Source organism: Polyodon spathula, chromosome 23 (assembly GCF_017654505.1).
Source record: "Polyodon spathula isolate WHYD16114869_AA chromosome 23, ASM1765450v1, whole genome shotgun sequence".
NCBI lineage: Eukaryota > Metazoa > Chordata > Actinopteri > Acipenseriformes > Polyodontidae > Polyodon > Polyodon spathula.
In genome coordinates, this window is record NC_054556.1 from 17,992,199 (window position 1) to 18,018,048 (window position 25,850).

The window sequence follows — 25,850 nt, forward strand, 5'->3', positions numbered from 1 at the left end:
TGAGCATGGGGAATTGCACTTTATTAATTCACGTGCAGTTGTACCGAGACTCTAATTGAATGATTGATTAGCAATCGAGTCTCGGTACAGCTGCATAAAAGCAGCATGTTTTCACTCACTCGGGGGTTGTGTGTTCGGTGAGTGGAGAACGGGATTGGAGACGGAGGTTATAATTATAATAATAATGATAATAGTTAAAATATCAGCTCATCGTGTTTGTCTGTGTAGTCCGTTTTGTTTGTCTCTTTAATTTGGCGAAAGTGCCGTGTCCTGTGTTTTTGTTTGTTACAACATTTTTATTTACTGTTCTGTTCATTCATTAAATGCTGAGCGCAAGCAAGCGCTCAGCTTCCCCAAAACTCCACCTCTCTGTTGTTTATTTCCTGGTTCCTGGTTTCTGGTCTGACGTCACCCACTACAGCCGTCTTTGTGACAGAAGTGTATTAAGGTTGCACTGTTCACAGAAGCCCATAGGTGGAGTGCTGAAGCATGTGAGCACTGATATGCTTCCCCACCTCACTTCTTTTGAGAAAAAGTCGTTTGAGATGCAATCTTTGCTAGAATAGTTAGCAAACATGGTACATAATGAGTGAAGCAGAATCTGCAATATAGAGTGGTGAAATATAATTGGATTTGCAAATTGTGAAAAAGAAGCTGGCAGTTGCTATACAGTTTGATCCTGTACAGTAACAGTATTGAAACTTGGCTAGTGTCCCAGTTCTACAGAAGATCTCAGATTGCATACAAAATGCACAAGTGCTATTCACCTGCAGCTGGGAATCCTACCACAAGCTCTCACTCCTAAACACCTGCAGATTGGACCAAGGGCTCTTATATCTCATGTGAGACGGAGCCATCAGACCTGATTATTAACTTATTAACATGAGCAGCACGCTTCAAGTTACCATTAAAGTGTTGATGAGCCAAGGCCTCCTGTTCCCTTTGCATGGTTCATTAGCTAACTGACAGGCACACAATGCCTCTTTTTCATAGGGGATTTGCAATATAGAGCAAAGTACATTTGCAATATATCAAAATGTAATTTATATATACTTATTGTTACTTTTTGTAATATTTATTAATGTTTTTATCTTTTTAAAGCGCTTTGCACTGATCTATCATGAAAGGCGCTATATAAAAATAAAGATTGATTGATTTATATTTGTAAACTAGTCACTTGTGGTTTCCCTCAAGGGTCTGTTCTTGGGACTCTTCTCTTCAACATTTAAATACTTCCCTTGGGTCACCTCATCTGCCAACACAGCCTCATGTTTCACTCCTATGTTGACGACACGGCTCTACTTAAAACTCGACCCTGGTAGCCCCTCTGCCATGGTCTGGCTCTTGGCTTGCATTCAAAACATCAAGGCCTGGATGTCTGCCAATTTTCTTCAGCTGAACACCAGCAAATTTGAACCCTTAGTAGGATCTAAAACTAAACTTAAGAATCTCAATATAGCTACCCTGAACCTCGGAAACTGTCTCCTACTGCCTTCAAAGTACGAAATACAAAGCCTTGGTGTAACAACCACCTCTCATTTGATGCCCACATTTCCTCTGTGGTCAAATCTTCCTTCAACCATCTTTGAAACATCTCCAAAGTCCGTCCCTATCATTCCCTCCTGGATGTGGAGAGGTCATGCATTTGTCTCCTCTCGACTCGACTACTGCAACTCTCTCTATGGTGGTCTCCCGGCACACACCATAAACTGACTGCAGCTAGTTCAGAATGCCGCCGCCAGGATCCTTACCAGATGTAAAAAACGTGAACACATCAACCCGTCGTGCCCAGCTGCACTGGCTACCTGTAAAGTTTAGGATTACTTTCAAAATTTTCCTGCTCACCTACAATGCCCTTCATCACACAAGTCCTCGGCCAATTGTGCGCCGCCCCCTGGGAACTACCATCCACGGTCGGCAATGGAATAGACTGGACTTGAACTGGCGACCTCTAAGCTATTGGACTATTTTTTTTCTCTCACATCCACAATGTTTTAAAATTCTTTTTACATACTAGCCTTGTATTTAATGTATTATGCATTGTTTTTCACTGTATTTCACACATTGTTTTTTTGTTACTGTGTCTTGTAAAGCGCTTTGTGATGGTGGTCCACTGTGAAAGGCGTTATATAAAATAAAGATTGACCGATATATCTTGTGCAAATAAGGTATGCACTCCAAAACTCTTTCAGCTATTAGACTAGTCAGATTTCTTGAAATTGGAAGCTTGAAGCATTTCTTGTTAAAACTTGGTAACAGCTTGTTCTAACACAATTGGGACCCGCTGATCTCAAAACGTGATGTTACCAAGCAGAATTGTAACCCTGAGTGCTAATCAAATACACTGCTCCTTCCGACAGGGCTCATCCAGAGCAGTGACTGTTTTCATTTTAATCAGTAACAAAGCAGCCCTTTGCTAACAATGTAACATAAGAAATACATTCAAGAAACAATTGTTTGGTGCAGACACTGTAGACTACAAATAAAACAGTTTTAAATGTCTATTTTTACAGTACTTGATGCATTTCATTATTACAGAAACCAGGATCCACATAACAATATAAGTAGTGTTGGGTACATTTTTTAATGTATCAATACATACACATACAGCTATAGCTAAAAGTTTTGCATCACTTAAAATTTTAGGATTGAGACAGTTTAAAAACAACAACACCACCACACAATACATACACACACACACACACACACACATATATACTATATATAAAATTTAGATCTTTTATTTAATGTAATCAAAGACACTACAAAAAGATACTGCGAGTGTCTGCAGTTATGTTGTGTGTGGGGGGTGTCTCTTGTTGCACTTATTATGTTGTGTGTATGTGTTGGGGGAGGATTGCTTGCAGCTATTACATTGTGTGTGTATTTTTGTGTCAGGGGGGTCTCTTGCAGTTATTACATTATGTGTGTATTTGTGTGTGTGTGTCTGGGGGTCTCTTGCAGTTACTACATTGTGTGTATTTGTGTCTGGGGGTCTCTTGTAGTTATTACGTTGTGTGTGTGTGGGGGTCTTTGTTGCAGTTTATTAAGTTGTGTGTGTGTGTGTGTGTGTGGGGGGGGGGGTCTCTGTTTCAGTTATTTGTGTTGTGTGTGTGTGTGGGGGGTCTTTGTGTGTGTTGTTGTGTGTGTGTGTGTGTGTGTGTGTGTGTGGGGGGGGGGGGGGGGGTTTTTTGCAGTTATTACATTGTGTTGTGTGTAATGTAACACACACACACACACACCCCCCAGAGAACGTGCAGTTATTACATTGTGTGTGTATTTGTGTGTGTGTGTGTGGGGGGGGTCTCTTGTTGCCGTTTAGTTAGCCAGAACAATTCACCTTAGGTTTATGTTTTTCTCACCCAAACTGCACAAGATGACAATCTTACACAATAACAGACACCCCACATATTAACTTATTAATTTATGAAGTTATACTTTCAGAGAATGTTACTGTTGTTTTAAATAAAGAAAAATGAAAGCACAGTAAATCTGTTTGAACAACACAGCAAATGAAGTTTTTCATTTAAGTCTTATTAGAGGCTTGAATCCTGGACACATCAATGTTTGGGTTCATCATGTCCTGTTTATATTAAAGGGAGATGTTACCAAGCTTTACCAATGTATAAAATACACATCATCACAATTAAACAACAACCATGGAAACTAAAAATGGTGTATTTTTTATTTAAACTAAATTTCAAAGGCTTTCAAATACACAACGTCCATTTTAGGATTCAGCCTCCTCACATTTTGTGAAGTCATGTTGCCAACTTTTAACAAACAATTTTATATGTGTTACCTCAAAGTCAAGTCTGGATGCATTCTAAATAGCCACATCTTTCTAATACACGGCTGGACCCAGTTTTATTGTGCTTAACATGGTCTCAGTGGATAAAATAATTTCCTAAATCTCACCTATAATGCATTTCCATTCCCTATATAGGGCTCAAGTGTGCAGTTCTGACAGAAACACAGAGAACTTGCACTTTCATAAAACATATGACACTATGCAAAAGAAACTAGGTTGCCTTGCCTTAACCTATCTTTGGGGTCAAAGATTCTTTCTGGCAGCAAAGCATGTGAATCTTTAGAGGAAGCAGCTGGCTGGCTACTACCAGGAAAGCAAGACCTGCAATAGAAGAGTCCTTAGTGAGGTTTCAGATATCATGTGTTAAAATGACATTGAAGTTAACTTCATCTATCTACTGCTGGGAAAGTACAAGTCCTTACCTTGCCAAAAGTGCACCCCAGCATTGGCCTGGTTCTTTTACTGCTGATTAAAACCAAAAACTGTGAGAAATGTCAAGAAGAATAAAAAGGGAAGTTTTTTTTTTTTTTTTTTTTTTTTGAAACACAGTTCAACCTTAAAACCCAAGCTACAGTGGAAAGGAAGGAGGTTTTGACAAGGAAGCTAATGTTGATGTTTGTATTTGCAAATTACACAATCTGAAACAGTACTGTGTTAGCTCTGGTGCAGGAAGCCTGTGCCTGGGAGCAGAGCCAGAGAGAAAGAAAGAGAGGGAGGGAGGAGGGAGTGCTTTTTTTCCCATGTGATTTCCTAGAAACCTTTGGTATTCAAGAATCCCAGAGAACAGCACTGCAGAATCTGATAGATCTATATTTGAAAGGACAAGCAGAAACAGGCTACCTCACAATCTGCTGTTTGATGCAGTGACTGCCTTACATAACTAAATGGAACAGAACTTTAATACATGTACATTTGTGTTTTGGAATCAAACAAATCTTTTTAAGTTTCAAGTCTTAATTCTACTTTATTGATAATCAGTGATACTGACAATAACCGAATTAATGCTGTAATTAAAAAATTGAAACACAGCCCTACAACATGTTAAAATGATACAACATGTTAAAATGATAACTTCAAACTACAGCTAGGGCTAAAAGTTTTGCATCACCCAACACTAATTTTGCTTCATAAATTCGAATGAAACCTGCTGAATGACGTTGTGTTAACATATTGAATGACATACTGCTTTGTAGTTTTCCATATACTTTGAAGTTTCTAGTTTTCCATATACTTAACCCCCCCCCCCCCCCCGCCACCCCCCACAGACTTCTGCGAGTGAAGCACCTGGGTTCTACTTGACTAGCGATGCACATAGGCTTAACATCCTGAGTCTGGGAGCCAGAGTGAAACAGACTGGGCTCTTCATTTCCAGTAACCCCAACGCAGGTGTTTTGTAACACAGACATGCATCTGGTTTACTGGAATTAAAACTGGGCATCTCAATCTGGATAGGTGTATTGATGAATCATTTCTGGATTATGATTTTTAGCTTTTTGTTATTATTATTACTATTATTATTATTACTGTTATTGGATTTGTGTTAAAATCTCTTTTAAGGAAGATCTATCCAATCATACAGTCATAAACATAAAATGATATGACTGCTAAGTGGTGACGTGTGAATCAACTCAGCTTATAAGAGTGGTGACCCTGAAGCAATGAACACAGACCTTCTGTGGCTCCAGTCCCACTGCAGAACTCAAATGTCAACAACAAACTGATTCCTAAACACCAAGTCAACTCTAATCATGTATTGTGATTATAAACCAGGGGAGATTGCAGATAGGGACCCCTGCTCTCCCCTGACTGTGTGACACTCTCCACACCACACGGCCATGCTTTTACCAGAGAGGATAACTAGAAGCATCTTATGAGGATAACTAGAAGCATGTAATGGGCTTCAATAGAGACTGCTAGGAACTAGGCTGAGCTGAAACATTGCAAACATAAGAATCCCAATACCATGAATGAGATTTCTTTTTTTAATGTTGCACACCCAGTTTGTCAAACTTTGAACAGATCAGGCCCTTTGTCTATAGACTCCCTCCCTCTGTTGCCTTTGGACAGGGAAGTGAACCCTGACTGTAGCTGTGTGCACATGTCAGTGGGAATGCCTGTCAGGATTCCCCACTCTCAGCTGTAGACATTGACTGCAGGGAAACTTCCTGTAATTCGACGGATTCGGGAAAAGAAAAAAAGTGTTTGGTGCTAACCAGATGATTCACCAATTGAGAAGGGGAATTCAGTCACCCTGGGGGGGGGACGACATGACAGTAAAACAAATAATAGATTGGAATTGATATTTCTGGCCCTACGGAAATCCCCTTCTAGCTCTGTGAAGAGTACAGGGAAAGTGTTTCTGAAGAGATTCACAAATACTGTCTTTTGACAGTATTTGTGACAGTATTATTCAAAGACCTGTAATTAAAAGTTTTATGAATTGCTGTTTGGTATTCTGCCCTAAACCAGCAGTTCAGTCCCAAACTGTTGTAACAAATTATATATTAAATACCCAGGAACAAATAAATGTGTTCATCAGATTATTCTGCCTTTTATTGCAACTGTGATACCATCCAGTAGAGTGAAAATTGTAAAGGTACTTGAGCTGAAACCTCTAGACAGAAGGGGTAGGCTACTGTTTAAAAAAAACAGGTTAAAAACCACAGGTTGGTATATCACAGTACACTTCTATCGGGTGAAAGAGAGTCAGGACAAAACGAAGAACAAATCACAAATAGAATCAGCAGGCGTCAAGCTGAGAAACCAGCAGAAAAGAGCCAGAAAATGCACAGTCCACAGCCTTCAAGGAAATGACATAACACCTCTCCCACCCCGAGGTTAAAGATAGCTGTGTTTCCTGGGCTTGTCCCCTTACTTCCCTTCACAGAATACCTGACGAGAAACCCAATTAATATTCCTTTACAATCCTGTAAAAGAAGAGACCATGTAGTATTGAAATCCTTAAAGCACTTCATTATTAGCACATATCACTGAGAAGGATCTGTTCAAATTATTACCTGTGCATCATCCCCCACACAGAACATATAAAACAACAACACAGTTTAACAGGGCTTCATGAAAACAATCTTCATTTGTGTGATTTGTTAATGTTCACACAGCATACAGGATGGCTTTTAGAACATTTCTCCCAGTTTGAGCAGATAGATAATAGGAAACAATGAAATTTAAAACAGCCTTTTCCCTGCCCCTGTGATCTTTGCTGAAGACCTCTTCTTTCTTGTTGTTGTACACAGGGATACTTTCTTTAATCTTTCATCCAATTACGAGACACAGGTTCTATATCATTCTTAGGCAGTGGCATAACTTTGGTTTCAAAAGTGCATGGGACAGTTTCTGTAGCTGGGGCATACAATAAGAACATGACAAATAATCATTCATTTCATTCAGATTGGAGCCTTTGTGGTCATGAACTCTCTCTTCAGAGGACAGGAGCAGGTATTCCACATCTACTCTGACAATAAGATCACACTGGTAAATAGAAAATGTTTTCATACCTGCAACATTTGAAAATACCAAATCAGGAGGTTTTTTTTTTTTTTTTGAGCAGTGGCGGGTGCAGGACAATTAAGATATATACTGTAAGCTAGCCTTGCGGCTCAGGTTCATTTTGCCCTTTAAATATGGATCCAGACACAGAGATGGAGGTTTTTAAAGTGCGGCTGCGCTATTTTTTAATGATAAAATAGAACAAAATTAGACAAAAACCTAGCTTTTATAAGCATTAACTAACACACACTGGAACATTCTCTAATAACCAGACAGGTAAGCTTGTTTACCAGTTGCAAAACAAAATTTTACACAGTACATTCAAACAAAAGGTTTCACACTACCTTTCTTCTATCATTACAGCTGTACACACACCAACAGCCCAGAACAGACTAGCTGCTCTCTTTAAATACCCTTCACATGGCTCTAATTTACAATGATAGCCAGGTGCAGGAGATAATTTAAAGCCTTAATTATCTCCTGCACCTGGAGGGGGTTTCTTGAGTCTCATTGGGAGATGGGAGAATCACTCTCTAAATAGAGTCCCCCGATGAAATCTGGAGGCTTGGCAGGTATAGATTTTGATATTACTGAAACCTTAAACATCGGAAATGGTATCACGATTGAGAAACTACAGGACTTTTACAATAAAATGAATGATGGAGGTGATCTTTGTACATACAATAACCTAAGGATTTCTTCATAGTGATAAATTGCATTCTGGCTAAATTATTTTTTCTTATTAAATCACATATATTAAATCTTATAATTAGGTCTATTCCAACACTCTGCATAAAAGGTATTAAAATATTACAAATTATAAATGGTCATTCTCATATTAGAAAGGTTTTAATATCCGATACAGTTGTATCCTGACAGATCCCGATAAATGTAAATTTTTAATTTAATAACATTGATTGGTAAAATGCTTGGAATTCTCCAAATAAACTTCTGATACCAAACAGAGTTAAAGAAATTAATTTGAAAGTTATTAACAAGTTTTATCCATCTAATTTATGGATTTGTAAATTCTCTTCAGATATGTCTTCTTGCTGATCCTTCTGTTTCAAAGAAAAGTAATCAATCCTATGCTTATTCTATACATATAAGTTCTCTGAAATCTTTTGGAATGATGTGTCCCTTTTGATATTTAGAAGCTTCAACAAATTAGTTCAAATGTCAAAACGCATGGTCCTGTTCCTGGATAACTACGATGGTAAAAGTAATATCAATGGGGCTATTAATTTTCTATGTTTATTGGGAAAATACCACATTCATAAGGCTAAGTTTTTTTTTTTTTTTAATTCAAACCTAATTACAACTTGTTTTGTATCGATCTGAAATATTTTCATTCTTCTCTACAAAAAACTGGTAATAATCACAAGGCGTTCGGGACATCCACCGTTCTTGCTAGCTTCTCTAATCATTTATTAATAAGTTATTATCCCTCAGTGTTCGTTTATGGTTGTTGTATTTGTTTTATTTTAATTTTTAATTAAATTTTTCTCTTGTACCACAATATTTACAATATTAGGTGGTTTGTATGCTGATCTCAAAACTGCCTATTTTTGTAAATTTGTATTTGTTAATAAAAACCTAATAAAAGAAGAAAAAATTGCATAAAAGTTTAGCAACACTGCCATCTAGTGATTAACCACAAAATAATTGTTAACGTTTAAGATCTTTAATTACCTCATGGAATGGTGCCAGAACCACTGCTTTAAAATCCCTTGTACCTGTTATTAATATTATCAACATTATCACTAGTATTAGTATTCACATTAAGGATGGGCAGATCTTTCACGGGTATTGATACACTCCAGTAGCAGGGTACCTGTGCAGTAGGTCACATGGATTGAGTGCTTATAACAGGTAAGGACATGAATGTTAAAGATTATCAATCACTGAGAACAGAAAGCAAGAAAGACGTGTATTAAAGTGTCAAGGACATACAGCATGTAAAGCACACACCATTAATGTTTGAAACATTACAACACATCAAAATGATTTCCTTCCTACTGTAGCGGGTATTAACATGTAATTATGGTAGATGCTGGTAGAAGAGTCCTTAATTGTTGTAATGGTTGTAATTGGCTTTTCTTTTGATGAAATACTATTCCTTTATTTAATCTAATGATATAACTTTATCCGTAACTAAACAATTGGATTGTGTAAACTCATCGGTGACTGAACTCTGACATTCATTTAGAATTCTTGTATTGATTTTTTGTTTCGGAAACACACAACAGAAAAGCATCTCTTAGACTACATGTTATTATATAATCCAGAATCATTAAGCGCTTCCCAAGAGTCACTGTGCCGGGGTGCCCGGACCATGTGCGTATTCATGTGTTTTATGTTGTGTGGTGTGGTATTGTTGGTGTATAGATATTGTTGCACGGAGAATAAATTGGGCTATGTAGCACGAGTGTTGTACAAATGTGTATTTGTATTTAGACACGGGGATTGCACAATCACTTTACGTGCAGATCAAATGTGTATTAATATGTGGGCACGGGGATTGCAGTAATTAGTTCACGTGATGGGATTTAAGTGAATGATTAATTAATAATTGAATCCCGGCAAAGCTATATATATATAGCAATTCATGCACTCGGGAATAGTGTGTTCGGTGAGAAGACAACCGGAGTCGGGGGGGAGAATTAAAGAGAAAAACTACTGCTACCCGTACTAGTTTTAGACTAGCAATATACTGGTTTAGTGTTCGTTGTGTTTTGTTTGTCTGTCTATTTGTTTGACAAACGTTAATTTTTCTGTAAAATTTTGTATTTAACATAAACCAGCGCAAAAGCACATTTCCCTCAGCAGTCCAATCTGAATACTTCCTGGCCTGACGTCACCCCCAACCAGCCGCCTCCTTCTGATTAGAGGAAATCTTTTAACAGACGAGCGCCCTCTACAATATCTTCGTCTAGAATAAATACATCCACATTTTCCACTATTGTAATGCTTCTCTTTCCCGTTCCCCTCCTTCAATATACTGTGTATTGATAAATGATACACCTCTAATGCCTTCAACTGATTTATTAATACCTCTATTTGTTGATTGAATTTAATATATAATGTTGTACATTTTCTAACCTTTGACATTCGCCACATAATCCATCTACATGTTATTCTCAATCAGTTGTAGTTTTTTCCACCCTGTTCAATTCCCCTCTAGATGTTTCACTCCCTAACCTGATCTTTGGCTGTATATCGTAATAAAACCTTCCCTTATGATTTTGTTCCCATTGATTTTGCATTTAGTTATTACATTTGTTTCTGCCTGGCACAGAGGGAGTGCCATATCCACTTCCTTTCTCAATAAACCATTTTTTTTGCCATCAAATCCCTATTCATTACTGAGCACCCCAAAATGGCTTGGTGCCCATGCTAATATAATATCTGTTTCTCTGATTGCACATTAATTTAATGCTATTAAAATATCTATATCTTTCTTGAGTCCACTCCTTGTCAATAGCATTCTGTAAACTGGACTGCTCTGTCTGGTTTTATTTCCATCACTATGTATCGAACCTAACAACGGCAGTGCTTCAGCAGTAAATATAAATAGGGGATCAGATCATCTTTCTATCTATATAAATATATATCTCTCTCTATATAGATATTATATATATATATATATATATATATATAATATATATATATATTATATATATATATATATATAGAGACGCTATAATAAAATAATATATTTATAATATCTACACACACACACACACACACACACACACACACACACACACACTACTTTTCTTGAGCTTGGATTCCTGGATCTTGGCAAAGCTAAACTAAACTAAATTATTCACAAGCTTTCAAGACCTCAAAAGGTCTCCTCTTCAGGTGAAAGTAGGAAAGAGATTGATGTTCTTATCTACTTTCACCTGAAATGACCTTTGAGGTCTTGAAAGCCTGTGAATAATGATTTAGTTAAGAACATAAGAAAGTTTACAAACGAGAGGAGGCCATTCGGCCCATCTTGCTCGTTTGGTTGTTAGTAGCTTATTGATCCCAAAATCTCATCAAGCAGCTTCTTGAAGGATCCCAGGGTGTCAGCTTCAACAACATTACTGGGGAGTTGATTCCAGACCCTCACAATTCTCTGTGTAAAAAAGTGTCTCCTATTTTCTGTTCTGAATGCCCCTTTTTCTAAACTCCATTTGTGACCCCTGGTCCTTGTTTCTTAGATAAGATTATGAACAAGTTTTCTACATTGATTGCTTTTTTATCGTTGATTTCTGCACTGATATCTAGATTTTTTTTTCCGATAGAGAGTATTTATTTAACCATTGTGTAGGCTGCTATCACGCACTTGGAACAACGACTTGAGGCAGAGATCACATACTACACCTGCTGCAACGTACCCAGAGAATTCCCTGCGATATTTCTTTTGGTGTCATAAAATGAAAGACTGCTTTGTGGGGAAACATTGTATGGGGTAGTTCTTTTAAAAGTGTATTAAGATCATTTTTGTATACTATGGGTATAGCAAAAATATGATTATCATACTACGCGAATATTCAACGCATTTTTAGACAAACGAGAAGAGTTTTGAAACTTTCTGTGCCTGCATGACAAATGATGCGATGCAGCTGATCTAAAGCTCTTTAATTCCAAAACTACACAGTAAAACATCCCCAAAAGAACCATACGTATAATAATCATACCATTCTATATCATACAACTTGAATATCCAACGAACATTTTAATAAACGTGACAAGTGTTTCAAAACGCTCCACATTGCATTTTCCCATTCTGACACATGATGGCGCTGGTGCTTTTAAAGTTCTTTAATTCCGAATGGGGAAATTCAATACTGTGCGTTTTGAAACACTTTTATGTCAAGTTTATGAAAAGGTGCGTTGGACATTCAAATTGAATGATAAATAATTGTATTTTTAATATATGTATAGTTAATTTGGAGATGTTTTACTTTGTATTTCTGGAATGAAAGAACTTTAAATCAGCCACATCGCATCATTTGTCATACAGGCAAAGAAAGTTTCAAAACTCTTCTCGTTTGTTAAAAATGCGTTGAATATTCGAGTAGTATGATAAATAATCGTACTACTCACACTGGAAAAACGAAATATGGAGCGTTTTGAAATACTTTTATCTCAAGTTTATTTTTTAAAAAGCGCGGGATAGTCAAGGTGTATGATAAGTTGTATTTGTAGTATTTGTTTGGTTCATTTGCGGATGTTTTACTGTGCAGTTTGGGAATTAAAGAACCGTAAAAGCACCAAAGCGCATCATTTGTCAGAATGGAAAAATGAAATATGGAGCGTTTTGAAACACTTTTATCTTGTTTGTTTGCGTGAAATAGCAGCCTACACAATGGTTAAATAAATATCCCCCGCATATTAATATTGAATGTTCTGGGCTGAGTCTATAACCGACTTTTCATTTTGAACTATAGTTTCATGTGACATGTAATCTTACTTTTAGCATAGGCTACATATAATTATCTTGTGTTTGAATGCAAATAAAACCAATAACATGCATTTATGAATCCAATACGCCGTGGTCCAGCAATGATGTGCATTAGAAACACGTAATAGACATTAATAATAAGGACATTATTCCATTATCCATACACATCACGTCACATTTTGATGGGACCTGGACAGAAGCCAAAAATAAATAACATTGAATAATTGGCTGAGTTAAAAAAACAACGCAAACGTTCCTCACTCCCTGTCTAAGAAAACGCCCTGTTTTGTAGCTGCGAAGGGTTTGTCTTTCAAAATCATTTACTTGAAGACAGATCTTGTAATCTGCAGTGCTCAGGTAGGAACATGCTGATCCCACTAAACATGGTTCTCAGGTTGTGATTTTTTGTTTACACATTAATGTAACCACGGTCCCTGTTTTCATGACGTATTTTATTTTTGTAACCATATACGCCTATGACATACCTTCAGAAATAACTCCTAATTCCGATAGCATGCGTTCATTTATTTTGTAACATTTTCTGTCTTCTCCTTTAAGAAAACACACCCATGAGGTTATCAGTTTCGGACCTGTTAGGTTCCAGTATTACCAGTTTCCTAGCTCTTGCCTAATAAACAGAGAGTGGCTGGAAACTGTGCTGTGTGAGGTGAATGAAATGAACAATATAATCTCATGATGGATTACGAATGTTTAACTTATTTTGTTCTAGTATATTATGATTTATATGCTACATGAATAAAGTAAAAATAAGATACCTTTACCAAAAATATCGCCATCATTAAAACCAAGCTTAGCATCAAGTAACATCTCTTCCTTGGTTTTACTGGAAGCAAGAATAAAAACAAACATAAGAACTCAGGAAGCCAGGCTAGCCTCCAATCTGCAGTCACATTTTTGGTGGTTTTTGTAATAGTAAACACACAACATTTGTCAGGTGATTCAGACATGCTGTACATAGTTAAGCCAATAAGCCTGACTTGTATTATCTGTAAATTTATGGAAACTATACTAAGATCCAAAATGGATCATTACCTATATGGTAACAGTATCCTGGGAGACAGTCAGCATGGTTTTAGAAAAGGGAGATTGTGTCTAACTAACCTGCTTGGTTTTTTTTGAGGATGCCACATCGATAATGGATAATTGCAAATCATATGACATGGTTTATTTAGATTTCCAGAAAGCTTTTGACAAAGTCCCACATAAAAGATAATTTTTCAAACTGATGAAAAAAGGGATTCAAGGAAATGCATGTACATGGATTAGGGAGTGGTTAACATGTAGAAAACAGGAAGTACTGATTAGAGGAGAAACCTCAAAATGGAGCGAGGTAACCGGTGGAGTACCACAGGGATCAGTATTAGATCTTCTGCTATTCCTAATCTACACTAATGACTTACTGATTCTGGTATAGTAAGCAAACTTGATAAACTTGCAGATGACCCAAAAATAGGAGGAGTGGCAAACACTGTTTCAGAGGTCATTCAAAATGATCTAGACACGATTCAGAACTGGGCAGACACATGGCTGTGACAGAAATATGAGTTCTGGTGATAAATCTTCCTCCCGACCTGTGAGGGCGCTAAAGAACGAGAGAAGAAGTATCTGGAAGGGCTGGCCTGACCGTTCGTTTCCGAGTCAGGGAAGTGGGTCAGCCTGGAAAGAAACGAGACTCTGTTGTAAGACCGTATTGATTTGAAAGGTAAATGAGGGGCAGCTGCAAGTAATAAGGCATCTGCAACCGTTTACCTAGCTATCATGCGGGATTACATATAGGGGCCAGGGTAACGCTGATCTTTTCAAGATATCAAGATGTCGGCGGAGGATGATACGGAGGCGTATTTGGTGGCGTTCGAGCGGCTGGCTACCGCAGCGGCCGCGGGAGTTCTGGGCCAGCCAGTTGGGATCCTGCCTGATCGGGGAGGCTCAGGCAGCCTACCAAGCTATGAGCGACCATCACGCCACCGAGTATGACCTGGTCAAACAGGCTATCCTCCGCCACATAAACCTCACTACAGAGACCCACCGGGTGCGGTTTAGGGAGTACCGGAGAGCCCCGGAGACACAGGTTGGTTGCAGAGCGGTTGTGCGACCACATGGTGCATTGGCTGACCCCCGGGAAGAAGACCGCCCAGCAGATGGGGGAAGCCATTGTGATAGAGCAGTTCTGCCATGTGGTCTGCGCCGAAACCCATGCGTGGATACGACGCCACAACCCCGACACCCTGGAGGAGGCTGTCAAACTGGCGGAAGACTTCAAGGACTCCCTGACTTCTGCCCGGGTCGGAATCCTGTCCACCCCTTCCTTTCGGAGCAGCTGAACTCTCCCTCCCTCTCCTCCAACACCACCACCACCCCCCCCCTCATTCCCGGGACCCAGACCTCCTAGAGCACCGACCCCATTGGGCCCCCTTGCCTCCCCCCCATGGAGACCAAGGTTGGCCCACAGCTGGGGTAGAGGTGCTGCCCCTGCCCCGTTGCCATACCAGCAGCGGGACAGATTTCTGACCTATGCCCCCTCTGTCCCTCCTATCTGTTTCAGGTGCAACCAGCTGGGACATCTGGCCAGGTCATGCCCCGGTGCCATGAAGTGTGACGTGGCCGCGTGTAATTGGGCACCTGAAGCGGGTAAGTGTGGGGAAAATGGTCGGGAGGGGCCTTGTCTGATTAATGTTGTTTTAGGGAATGTGAAAACCCACGCATTAGTGTGAGCAAACCTTGATTAGGACAGCTTTCCTGGGCAGTGTGTCGTGGCGGCCACAAGATCAGGTGGCCATCTCCTGTATCTATGGAGACACGGCGGCATACCCCACATTAAAAGTATACTTATCGGTAGGACCGATAAAACGTCACCTTGTAGTCAGGGTGGCGGAAAGGTTGCCACACCCAGTTATTCTGGGCAGAGGCTGGCCAAAATTCAAAGAATTAATGCAAATAATGGCAGTCTCAGCCACACACATAAACGTGGCAGGAAAAAAAAAAGGAACGGATTGGTGATTTGTTTATTTTCACCCTGAAATGTTTTCCCCTCTTTTCTGTCCTAGAAAAACAAATAAGGAGAGATGGACCGCGAAATGGGAGGGAGCGTCTTTGAGACAAGGCTGGGGTCTGGTGGGAGAATGCTGCAATGGTAACAAACGCCAGTCGAAGGGAGTGGGGATGCAGTGCGACTGAGAGAGCGAGGTTACTGGACCGACTAGGGCAGAGGCAATTCCAGCCCCTCTCAATGTACCGGACCCATGGTACTCAATCACGGACCTAGTGTGCGACCAACAGAACGACCCGTCACTGGTGCACGCTTGGGGGCAGGTCCGGTCCATTGAAGGTAAGGATGTTGATGGCGCTGGGGCGCTAGTATATCCACATTTCAGTATAAAGGGCAATTACTGTATAGGGTAAACCTAGCCACGGGCACAGGACAGCCTGTAACACAATTGTTGGTTCCCCCGTCTTGTTGGACCGAGGTCATGAGGCTGGCGCATGATATCCCTTTTGCGGGGCACCTCGGAGCCGAGAAGACGAGGGAATGGATATTGACTCGATTCAATTGGCTCGGTCTTCGTACTGATGTATTGAGATATGTAGCCACATGCCCAGACTGCCAGCTAGTAGTGCAGGGTCGAGTGCATCCTGCCCCTTTGGTCCCACTGCCCATTATTTCCACTCCTTTTGAGCGCATTGCAATGGACATAATGGGCCCTTTGCTACCTTCTGACTCCGGGTATACGCATATATTAGTAGTGGTGGATTACGCAACGCAATACCCGGAGGCAGTTCCATTGAGGTCCACTAGTGCAGCTGCAATAGCCACCGAGTTAGAGCAAATTATGGCTAGAGTCGGGATCCCCAAGGAGATTTTGACTGATCACGGGACCAATTTTCTGTCCAAGACGTTACAGCAGGTGTACAAAATATTAAAAATACGTCCCATCAGGACGTCCGTTTATCATCCACAATCGGACGGTTTGGTTGAACGCTTTAATCAGACTTTAAAGTCAATGCTGAGGCGATTTGTAACACAAGAGCAGAAACATTGGGCATCGCTTCTTCCCTACCTCCTTTTTGCAGTGAGAGAAGTGCCGCAGAGTTCGACGGGGTTCTCCCCCTTTGAGCTCCTGTAAGGCTGGCAGCCTCACCATATCCCTTTAATATGTAATATCCCTTTAAGAGGCACCATTGGGCTCTAGTACCTTTCCGTTTCACCTCCAGGTCTATCTACTGGTGGCCAAATTATTAAGAAAAGCTGTTTTTCCACATTTTTTCCTTTATTAAGGTTAGGTGGTCAACGGGGGAGAAGTGTTTTTATTGTGTGTTTGGTAACAGAGTTAGGTTTCTGGCTGCTCGGAAAAGGAAAGTATTAAAAGTACTGAACCATGTTTTAAAGAGTAGTTTGCTGTCATCCTCTTCCTTCTTTCTGTTGGATTAAAAATACTTTTGTTGTTTTTTGTTGGAGTTTTCCTGGTTTTGTTCTGGAAGGGCAGCAACACCAAGGATTTTCTACACTAACAGCTTCCCTAGACCTGCTGAGATCTAACCAATCTTTTTTTCTAGATTTTGGACAATTTATTTGTTTATTTATTTCCAAATTAAGTAGCTGCGGCAACTTGACTATTCTATTCGGGACTGTGTATATATTTGTGGGGTGTTGGTTTGGGGTTATTTCTGGTCACTTGTAAATGTTGTATCTTCATTGTTAATGTTTCTGTACAATACACTTGCTTGTTGGTTAATTGAACTGGGTCCAGAATCTAATTATTTTTCTATATTATTCTATAAAATTTTGGAAACCGTTACAGAATTTGGTGGCCTGTACTGGGAACCAGTTGTTGCAAGTATTCAATATAGCAGGTGTGTTGTACAGATATGGCTACTAGTGAACCAGATACGCTTGAACTTCAGTCCTTTCAATTGCCATTAGATTTTACAAGTGATCAATTTGTAACCTGTAGAGATCCGGTGCGTGATCATGTGACTAGCTTGGATGAATTGTATGATACAGACCCTGGGCCTGAAATTAATAATGACCTTGAAACAGATCTGCCTTCTCCCCCTACTGAAGCTGATTTGCATAGCATGCATGATTTACCCAGTATTTGTGATATCTGTGATCAACTTTCTCGATTAGGTATTGTTGAGACAGAACTAAAAGCCCTAAATATTTGTTCTATCAGACAAGATGATTTGCATAGATATTATGTAGATTGGAAATGTATAAGACTGGAGCAAAAATGTAATTTGGCTTTTCAAACATTATAACAGTCTATATAGTTGATTGTTTCCAACACCGTGACCAGCAAATAGAAGCTAGATTTAAAGGCAGGGTCAACAAAGCAAGTATTCCTAACAAGCCTAACGCCCCGTCTGTGAGCTTTCAGGAAGCAAGATCAATAAGCCAAGAAGGAACAATCTGTGATAGAGGGTTTGCAGTGCCTCCCAGAGGAGAAGTGCCAATTACCATCACAAACTTCCAGTGAAACTAGACTTTCCTAGTTTTAGAGGTGTTGGTGAAGAAGATGACCCTATGTCATACGTTGAACAGTGTGAAGAATTTTTGGCACTCTGTCCCATGTCAGATGAGGTGGTTCTGGTTACTCTCAATACAGTTCTGAAGGAGACAGCTAAAGATTGGTGGAGGGCTGAGCGAGCTTCAATCACCTCATGGACTCAATTTAAGCATGCCTTTATGAAATAATTTTTGTCTGATGACTATGAAGCAGAGGGAGAACGACACATCCGTGACAGGATTCAAGGATCTAGAGAAAGCATCCGAGATTTCGCTTTCCACTATCGTGCATTACATAAGAACATAAGAACATAAGAAAATTTACAAACGAGAGGAGGCCATTTGGCCCATCTTGCTCGTTTGGTTGTTAGTAGCTTATTGATCCCAAAATCTCATCAAGCAGCTTCTTGAAGGATCCCAGGGTGTCAGCTTCAACAACGTTACTGGGGAGATGATTCCAGACCCTCACGATTCTCTGTGTAAAAAAGTGCCTCCTATTTTCTGTTCTGAATGCCCCTTTGTCTAATCTCCATTTGTGACCCCTGGTCCTTGTTTCTTTTTTCAGGCTGAAAAAGTCCCTTGGGTCGACACTGTCAATACCTTTTAGAATTTTGAATGCTTGAATTAGGTCGCCACGTAGTCTTCTTTGTTCAAGACTGAACAGATTCAATTCTTTTAGCCTGTCTGCATATGACATGCCTTTTAAGCCCGGAATAATTCTGGTCGCTCTTCTTTGCACTCTTTCTAGAGCAGCAATATCTTTTTTATAGTGAGGTGACCAGAACTGCACACAATATTCAAGATGAGGTCTTACTAGTGCATTGTACAGTTTTAACATTACTTCCCTTGATTTAAATTCAACACTTTTCACAATGTATCCGAGCATCTTGTTAGCCTTTTTTATAGCTTCCCTACATTGTCTAGATGAAGACATTTCTGAGTCAACAAAAACTCCTAGGTCTTTTTCATAGATTCCTTTTCCAATTTCAGTATCTCCCATATGATATTTATAATGTACATTTTTATTTCCTGCGTGCAGTACTTTACACTTTTCTGTATGCACTGGAAAACTGGTCTCAGTGAAAATGAGTTAGTGCAGCGAATCCTACGCAACAACAACCCTAAATTGACAACTTGAGAGGTACTGTGACCACTGTTGATGAACTGGTTAGGATTGGAACGTTAATTGAAAATGATTGGGCCGTTCAAAAGGAGTATTGGGCCAAAATAAATGCCAATAATAAAAATTAACCTAGTAGAGTGAAAAAACCAGCAGCTCTGTTACCAACATCAGGAGGAAGCAAACCCCGTCTGGGAAGAGGTAATATCAGCTTGTTACAGCCTGAAGGACCTGACACCACTTCCACCTTCCCCATGGTCAAGCTCATTGTTCCTGTACCAGTCAGAAGTATAGAGTGCCGGGCTTTGCTGGATACTGGATGCTCTTATACCATGATGCAAGAGTCGCTATGGAAACACATTCAAAAGCCTCAAGAAACCCTTACACCATGTACAGAGCGTACATTTATCCTAGCAGATGGACAAAGTCATCAAGCTGTCGGATGTGTTCAGCTTGTACTCTCTGCATGAAGAGCTTTGGACACTGTTGACCTACATCATGAGGGATTCACGCTTAGCATTCTCTCTTATTATAGGTCTGGATTTCCTGAAGAGAACTGGAATTTGAATTGATTTTAAGAAAGGAATGTATGGCATGAAGCATGTTTGGGGACTGCGATTTAATCCTTTTTTGACTTCGGCCGTCTCTGTGACACGTGGTGTCCTGCGTGGGATAACAGCGCCTCCAAGCGTCAGACCAGGAGAGGTGTTTTTCGTTTAAAATAAATAAATAAATAAATAAATTTGGATTACAAAAAAAAATAATCAAATGGGATGGAAGGAGAATAAAGAGGTGAAGGACAGAGAGGAGGAGTGCCGCCTAAGGGCCAGACATCCCCAACCATCTAACAAGCCATTGCCGGGGTGCTTCCTCTGCGACCAGGACCATCTGTTCGCTAGCTGTCCCTTCCGTGGCCCCTACCAAAAGGGAGAGGAGGAACTGGCCCAGGAGAGGAAGGCGAGGAGGAGGCAGAGAAGGGGAAAGGAGAAGATGAAGGCAGAGTGTCCACCGCTCCCATTTCCACCAGCAGAGGAAGAATTCCTGCTGGTTTTGCCTCCAGAGCCAGAGGGAGAGGTCCCACCACTGTCTCCAGAGCCACACCAGTCCCCTGCAAGTGACACCTTCACTGGCAGGAGACTACATGCCTCCACCACCTCCATCGGCAGGAGCAGAGCAGCAGGAGCAGCAGGAACTGCCTCTGCCTCCTCCACCAGCAGAGGGTGAATGCCTGCTGGGTCCCTGTCCACCAGCAGAGGGTGAATGCCTGCTGGGTCCCTGTCCACCAGCAGAGGGTGAATGCCTGCTTTTATCACTTCCCCCACCATCACAAGGAGAGGAGCTGGAGCTGCCTCTGCCTCCACCTCCATCAGGGGGACAGGAGCAGGAGCTGCCTCTCCCTGCACCAGAAGGACCAGGACTAGATGCTGGCGGTCCTCAGCAGCCCTTGTATAGGCTGCTGAGGGAAGCACTGGCCGCAGTGGCTGAGAAGAGGGCCAACACCCGCACACCAGCTTGTCCTGACTCCCTGTCTCGCTTTGCCCAAGGATGCCTGCCTCACTTCTCCCAAGGATGCCTGCCACGCTTCGCCCAAGGATGCCTGCCTCACTTCTCCCAAGGATGCCTGCCTTGCTTCGCCTAAGGATGCCTGCCTCGCTTCGCCCAAGGATGACTGCCTCGCTTCGCCCAAGGATGCCTGCCTCACTTCTCCCAAGGATGCCTGCCTTGCTTCACCCAAGGATGCCTGCCACGCTTCGCCCAAGGATGCCTGCCACGCTTTGCCCAAGGATGCCTCCGCATCGCCTGGGGTTGCCAGTTGCTTCGCATCGCCTGGGGTTGCCAGCCGCTCAGCATTGCCTGAGGGTGCCAATCGCTCAGCATTGCCTGGGGTTGCCTGCCGCTCAGCATCACCTGGGGTCACTGGGACTGCTTTGCCTGGGGTTGCCAGCCGCTCTGCATCGCCTGGGGCTGCCTGTGGCTCTGCATCGCAGCAGGAAGTACTGTGGCCGGAACCCCACAAAGAAGGGGGAGGAGGTCTGGAGACCACCAACCCCAGCAGCAGTTTTGCTGCCGGAGATTGAGGGGGAGGTCAGGAGACCTGCTCCCACTGCAGCAGTTTCATTGCTGGAGATTGTGGGGGAGGTCAGGAGACCTGCTCCCACTGCAGCAGTTTTGCTGCCGGAGATCGTGGGGGAGGTCAGGAGACCCTCTCCCACTGCAGCAGTTTCGCTGCCGGAGATCAGGGGGGAGGTCAGGAGACCTGCTCCCACTGCAATTTCTTCGCTGCTGGAAGTACTGTGGTTGGAGCCTCACCCAGGGGAGCTGCTGGCTCTGAAGAAGGGGGGAGGTCAGGAGACTACCCCCCAAGCAGCCTTTCCGCTGCCAGGACTACCCTGGCAGGAGTATGCCACCCTGCTGTCAGCATTGCTGCTGACAGCCTTACAACCTGTGGGCCCCTTGAAGCCTCTGGTCCATTGAGGCCATGTGTGCTTTGCACGGGCGGGGGGGGGGGGGGGGGGGGTTGGTATATGTGACAAAGTTCCCGCCCCTGTGTATATTATCTGTTATGTTGCGTGTGGTTTGTTAAATGTTGGTGTATAGTCATTGGTACACGGGATATAAATGGGTCTGTGTAACACAAGTGTTTAAAATGTATATTTGAAAATGTGTATTTATATTTAGGCACGGGATTGTACATCACTTCACGTACATTTAAAGTAGTTAAAATGTGAACACGAGGTTGCACATAATTAATTCACGTGTTGGGATTCAAGTGAATAATTAATTAGTAATTGAATCCCAGCACAACAGTATATATAGATGCACGTTTTCACATACTCGGGGTTGGGTGTTCGGTGAGTGGAGAACGGGAGAGAGAGGAGAAATTATTTACAATTGCTATTGCATGCTGGTGGGACCAGCACGATACTTGTTAATTTATCAACTCACTGTATTTTTGTTTAGTATTAGTCCGTTTTTGTTGGTCTATTTATTTTGGGGTAAAGTGCCGTGTCCTGTTTCTGTTTGTTTGTTCAGCTGTTTTATTTTACAATAAACTGGCGCACCATCATTTCATTTCATCCGTCCTTTTGTGTATTTCATTCCTTTTCCTGGTTCTGACGCTGCCCACTTCGGCCGTCTCTGTGATAGGAGGTTACAAGTACATGATAACATGTACAGATATCTGATTTAAATATGCATGGGTAATACCGTTGAAAAATAAGACATCAAAGATGGTGACAGATGCTTTCAAGAGGATCCTCAGCACGGGTAGGAAACCTAAAAAATTACAAACTGATAAAGGGACAGAATTTCTGAACAAAGCATTTCAACACATGCTACAAAAACATGATATTCTACACTTTACCACGGGAATGAACTAAAAGCCTCTATTGTTGAAAGATACAACAGGACTCTGAAAACAAAAAATGTGGAAACATTTCACCGCTTTTAACACTCACAAGTATACGGAATAAACTACAAGAAATGGTTCAGGCCTATAACAACTCCTTTCACTGCAATATTCAAATGAAACCTTTGGAAGTTAATGAAGACAATTCATTTAAAGTGTTTAAAACTTTATACTCTAAGAAGAAAAGCCCTAAACATATAAAGTTTAAGTTTACAGTCGGTGACAACGTTAGAATTTCAAAGTTAAGAGCTCCCTTTATAAAAGACTATGAACAGACGTTTACAGCAGAGATTTTTACTATAATAGAATGTATACCGAGATTTCCACCGGTGTATAAACTATGTGATTATGATGGAGAGTCTATAACGGGTACCTTTTATGAACCAGAATTGCAGAAAATAAATGTCAAGACTGATAGGTTGTTTAGGATAGAGAAGATAGTTGCTGAGAAAAAGGAAAATGGTAAAAAGTTTTCTCATAAAGTGGGCCGGCTGGCCTGAAAAATTTAACAGTTGGGTCGCAGGGCATCAGGTGGTGGATCTAAAGAGTTAATAAGTTCGGGGTGTATTTAATTACACTTAAACATTATTCAAGATGTCTCAAGACTCTTTTTGTGTGACTCTGCCTAGTAACGCTTCACAGGATGTTTTCCCTAAAAATGCCATTTCCAATTTTACTTCCAAACTGGTTAAAACAATGAATCTACCGGGAAAATGGGAATTTGCTTAGCAGAGATTCAATATCCCCATACATGGGATAATATAAACCTTAGTGACAGCACTTTTATTACTTATGATATAGAAAATGCGATAAAACATGATTATACTATACCAAAAGGATATTACGAGACCCTTCAGGATATAATAACGACCATGAACGATGTCCTGCTTGGAAAAGGACTAGATCAGAAAGGTAACATTGCACCCGACGAACAATATAAAAATGATTTGAAATTAGTCTATAAACCTATAGAAAGATGAATTTATATAAAAAGTACTACTCCCTTTATGATTTTTGCCAAAGAACAATTCAGACATATTTTGGGATTTCGTGAGACTATAAAGGGTGAAACTACTTTACTATTGGGCCCTGTTGAGGCTAAACTGTATAGTACTTATTTGAGGACCATATACCCTGCAGATATCCGAGCGGGTTTTTATACCATTTATGTCTGTACAGACATCACTACACATCAAGCCGTTGAGTTACGTGCCTCTTCTAAGGTGTGTCCCTATTAAAGGCAAAAACAACGATATAATCACTGTAACTTACGACAGTCCTCATTACGTACCCACACAGCAAGACCAACTTCGATACGATAACTGTACAAATTAAGACGGGTCAAAACAAGTTGGTGCCATTCCGTTTTGGGAAGGTTGTAGTGAAGTTGCATTTCCGACCTGTAAAGCCTCTTTTTTATACCTAATTGAAAAGAAAAATGAGACCTCAGGGATATGTCAATCCTTATATTAATTATTACAAAAATCAAGCTGGTAATGGTTTACCTGGATTTTCTGGAGCTCCTGTAACGTACAGAGCGGGTATAGGGGGTATTTTTTGAAGACTTTTCAGAAAAGCTTTACCGTTACTTAGAAGGGGTTTTGAAATAGTTAAACCTCATTTTAAATCAGCCGCAAAAAATATTGTTGGTGACGTAGTGTCAAATGTCCTAACAAGTCATATCCCTCCTAACCATAACAAGAGGCAGTCAGGGGAGGGATTGATGGTGATGCTCAGAGGCTACAAGAGAAAACGTAGCAAACCCCCAGGATCTCGTTATCATCATCACAAAAAGGCTAAACCCTCTACATTCAGGTCATTTAGTAAAGGTAACTGGAGAAGGAGCAAGAAACCAAAGACTCACAGAACAAAGAAAAACAGAAACATCTTTTAAATCATGACTCTGGTACATCATATGTCTCAAGAATGTGTGAAATCAGAATTGGATCTGTTTACTATCCCCTATACCCAAACAAGGATCGAAAAAAACCTTTATGTGGAAATTCCCCCCTGTCTGCCTTGTCTGACACGGCACCCCTCAAATTTTACATAGCGGGAAATGAGGAAGATTATCTTGATTTGAATAATACTCTTTTAAGACTTTCATGCAAAATTACTAAGGCTGATGGCACCGATTTAGTTGGGGACAGTAAGGCTGGTATTATCAATTACCCTGTGGCTACCATGTTTTCGCAAGTGGATGTAACTTTAGGAAACCACCTAATTAGTCAAAGCAGTAATACTTATCCTTATCGTAGCATTATAGAAGCACTGCTAAACTTTAGTAAAGGCACCCTAAGATCTCAATGTTTTACAAAGATAGCCCAGGACACATGGATGATACTGATCTTGCAAGGGCTAATGAAGGTTTAGTTAAATGGCAATTTTCAGGTCAATGGTATTGACCTGAAAATTAAAATGGTTATGGCCAGTGACACTTTTTGTTTAATATCTGATGCCGCAGAAGCGTTATTAAAGTAAAAGTAGCCCCGAATGTTAGAATTGGTCATGCCCAGGCAATGATGACCTCTAATGCAAAATATCCTATTGATAGAGTGGCTATGAAAGTTTTTAGTGTTCCTAGAGGAAGTAGGGTATGTAATCAGAAGAATTTGTTTCTGGGGCAGTTACCAAAGTTTGTGGTTATTGGTTTAACAGATAATGATGCTTTTAGCGGTTCCTATGCTAAAAACCCTTTTAACTTAAAACACTTTGCCGGTAACTTTATAGCTATGTACGTCGATGGTGAACAAGTCCCCTCAAAACCTTTACAACCCGACTGTACAGCAAGACACAGCCCCATCCGTGAATATTACAGTCTAATACAAGCCACGGGTAGACATCTCAAAGACAAACCGTTGATAATTGATCGATTAGACTTTATTAGAGGCTATGCGCTCTATGCTTTTGATTTGACCCCTGACCAAGAATGTGGAGATCATTTTTCTTTAGTAAAAAATGGTAATATGTGTCTTGAAATGCGTTTTGCCGATGATCTGCCAGAGACTGTGAATATGATTG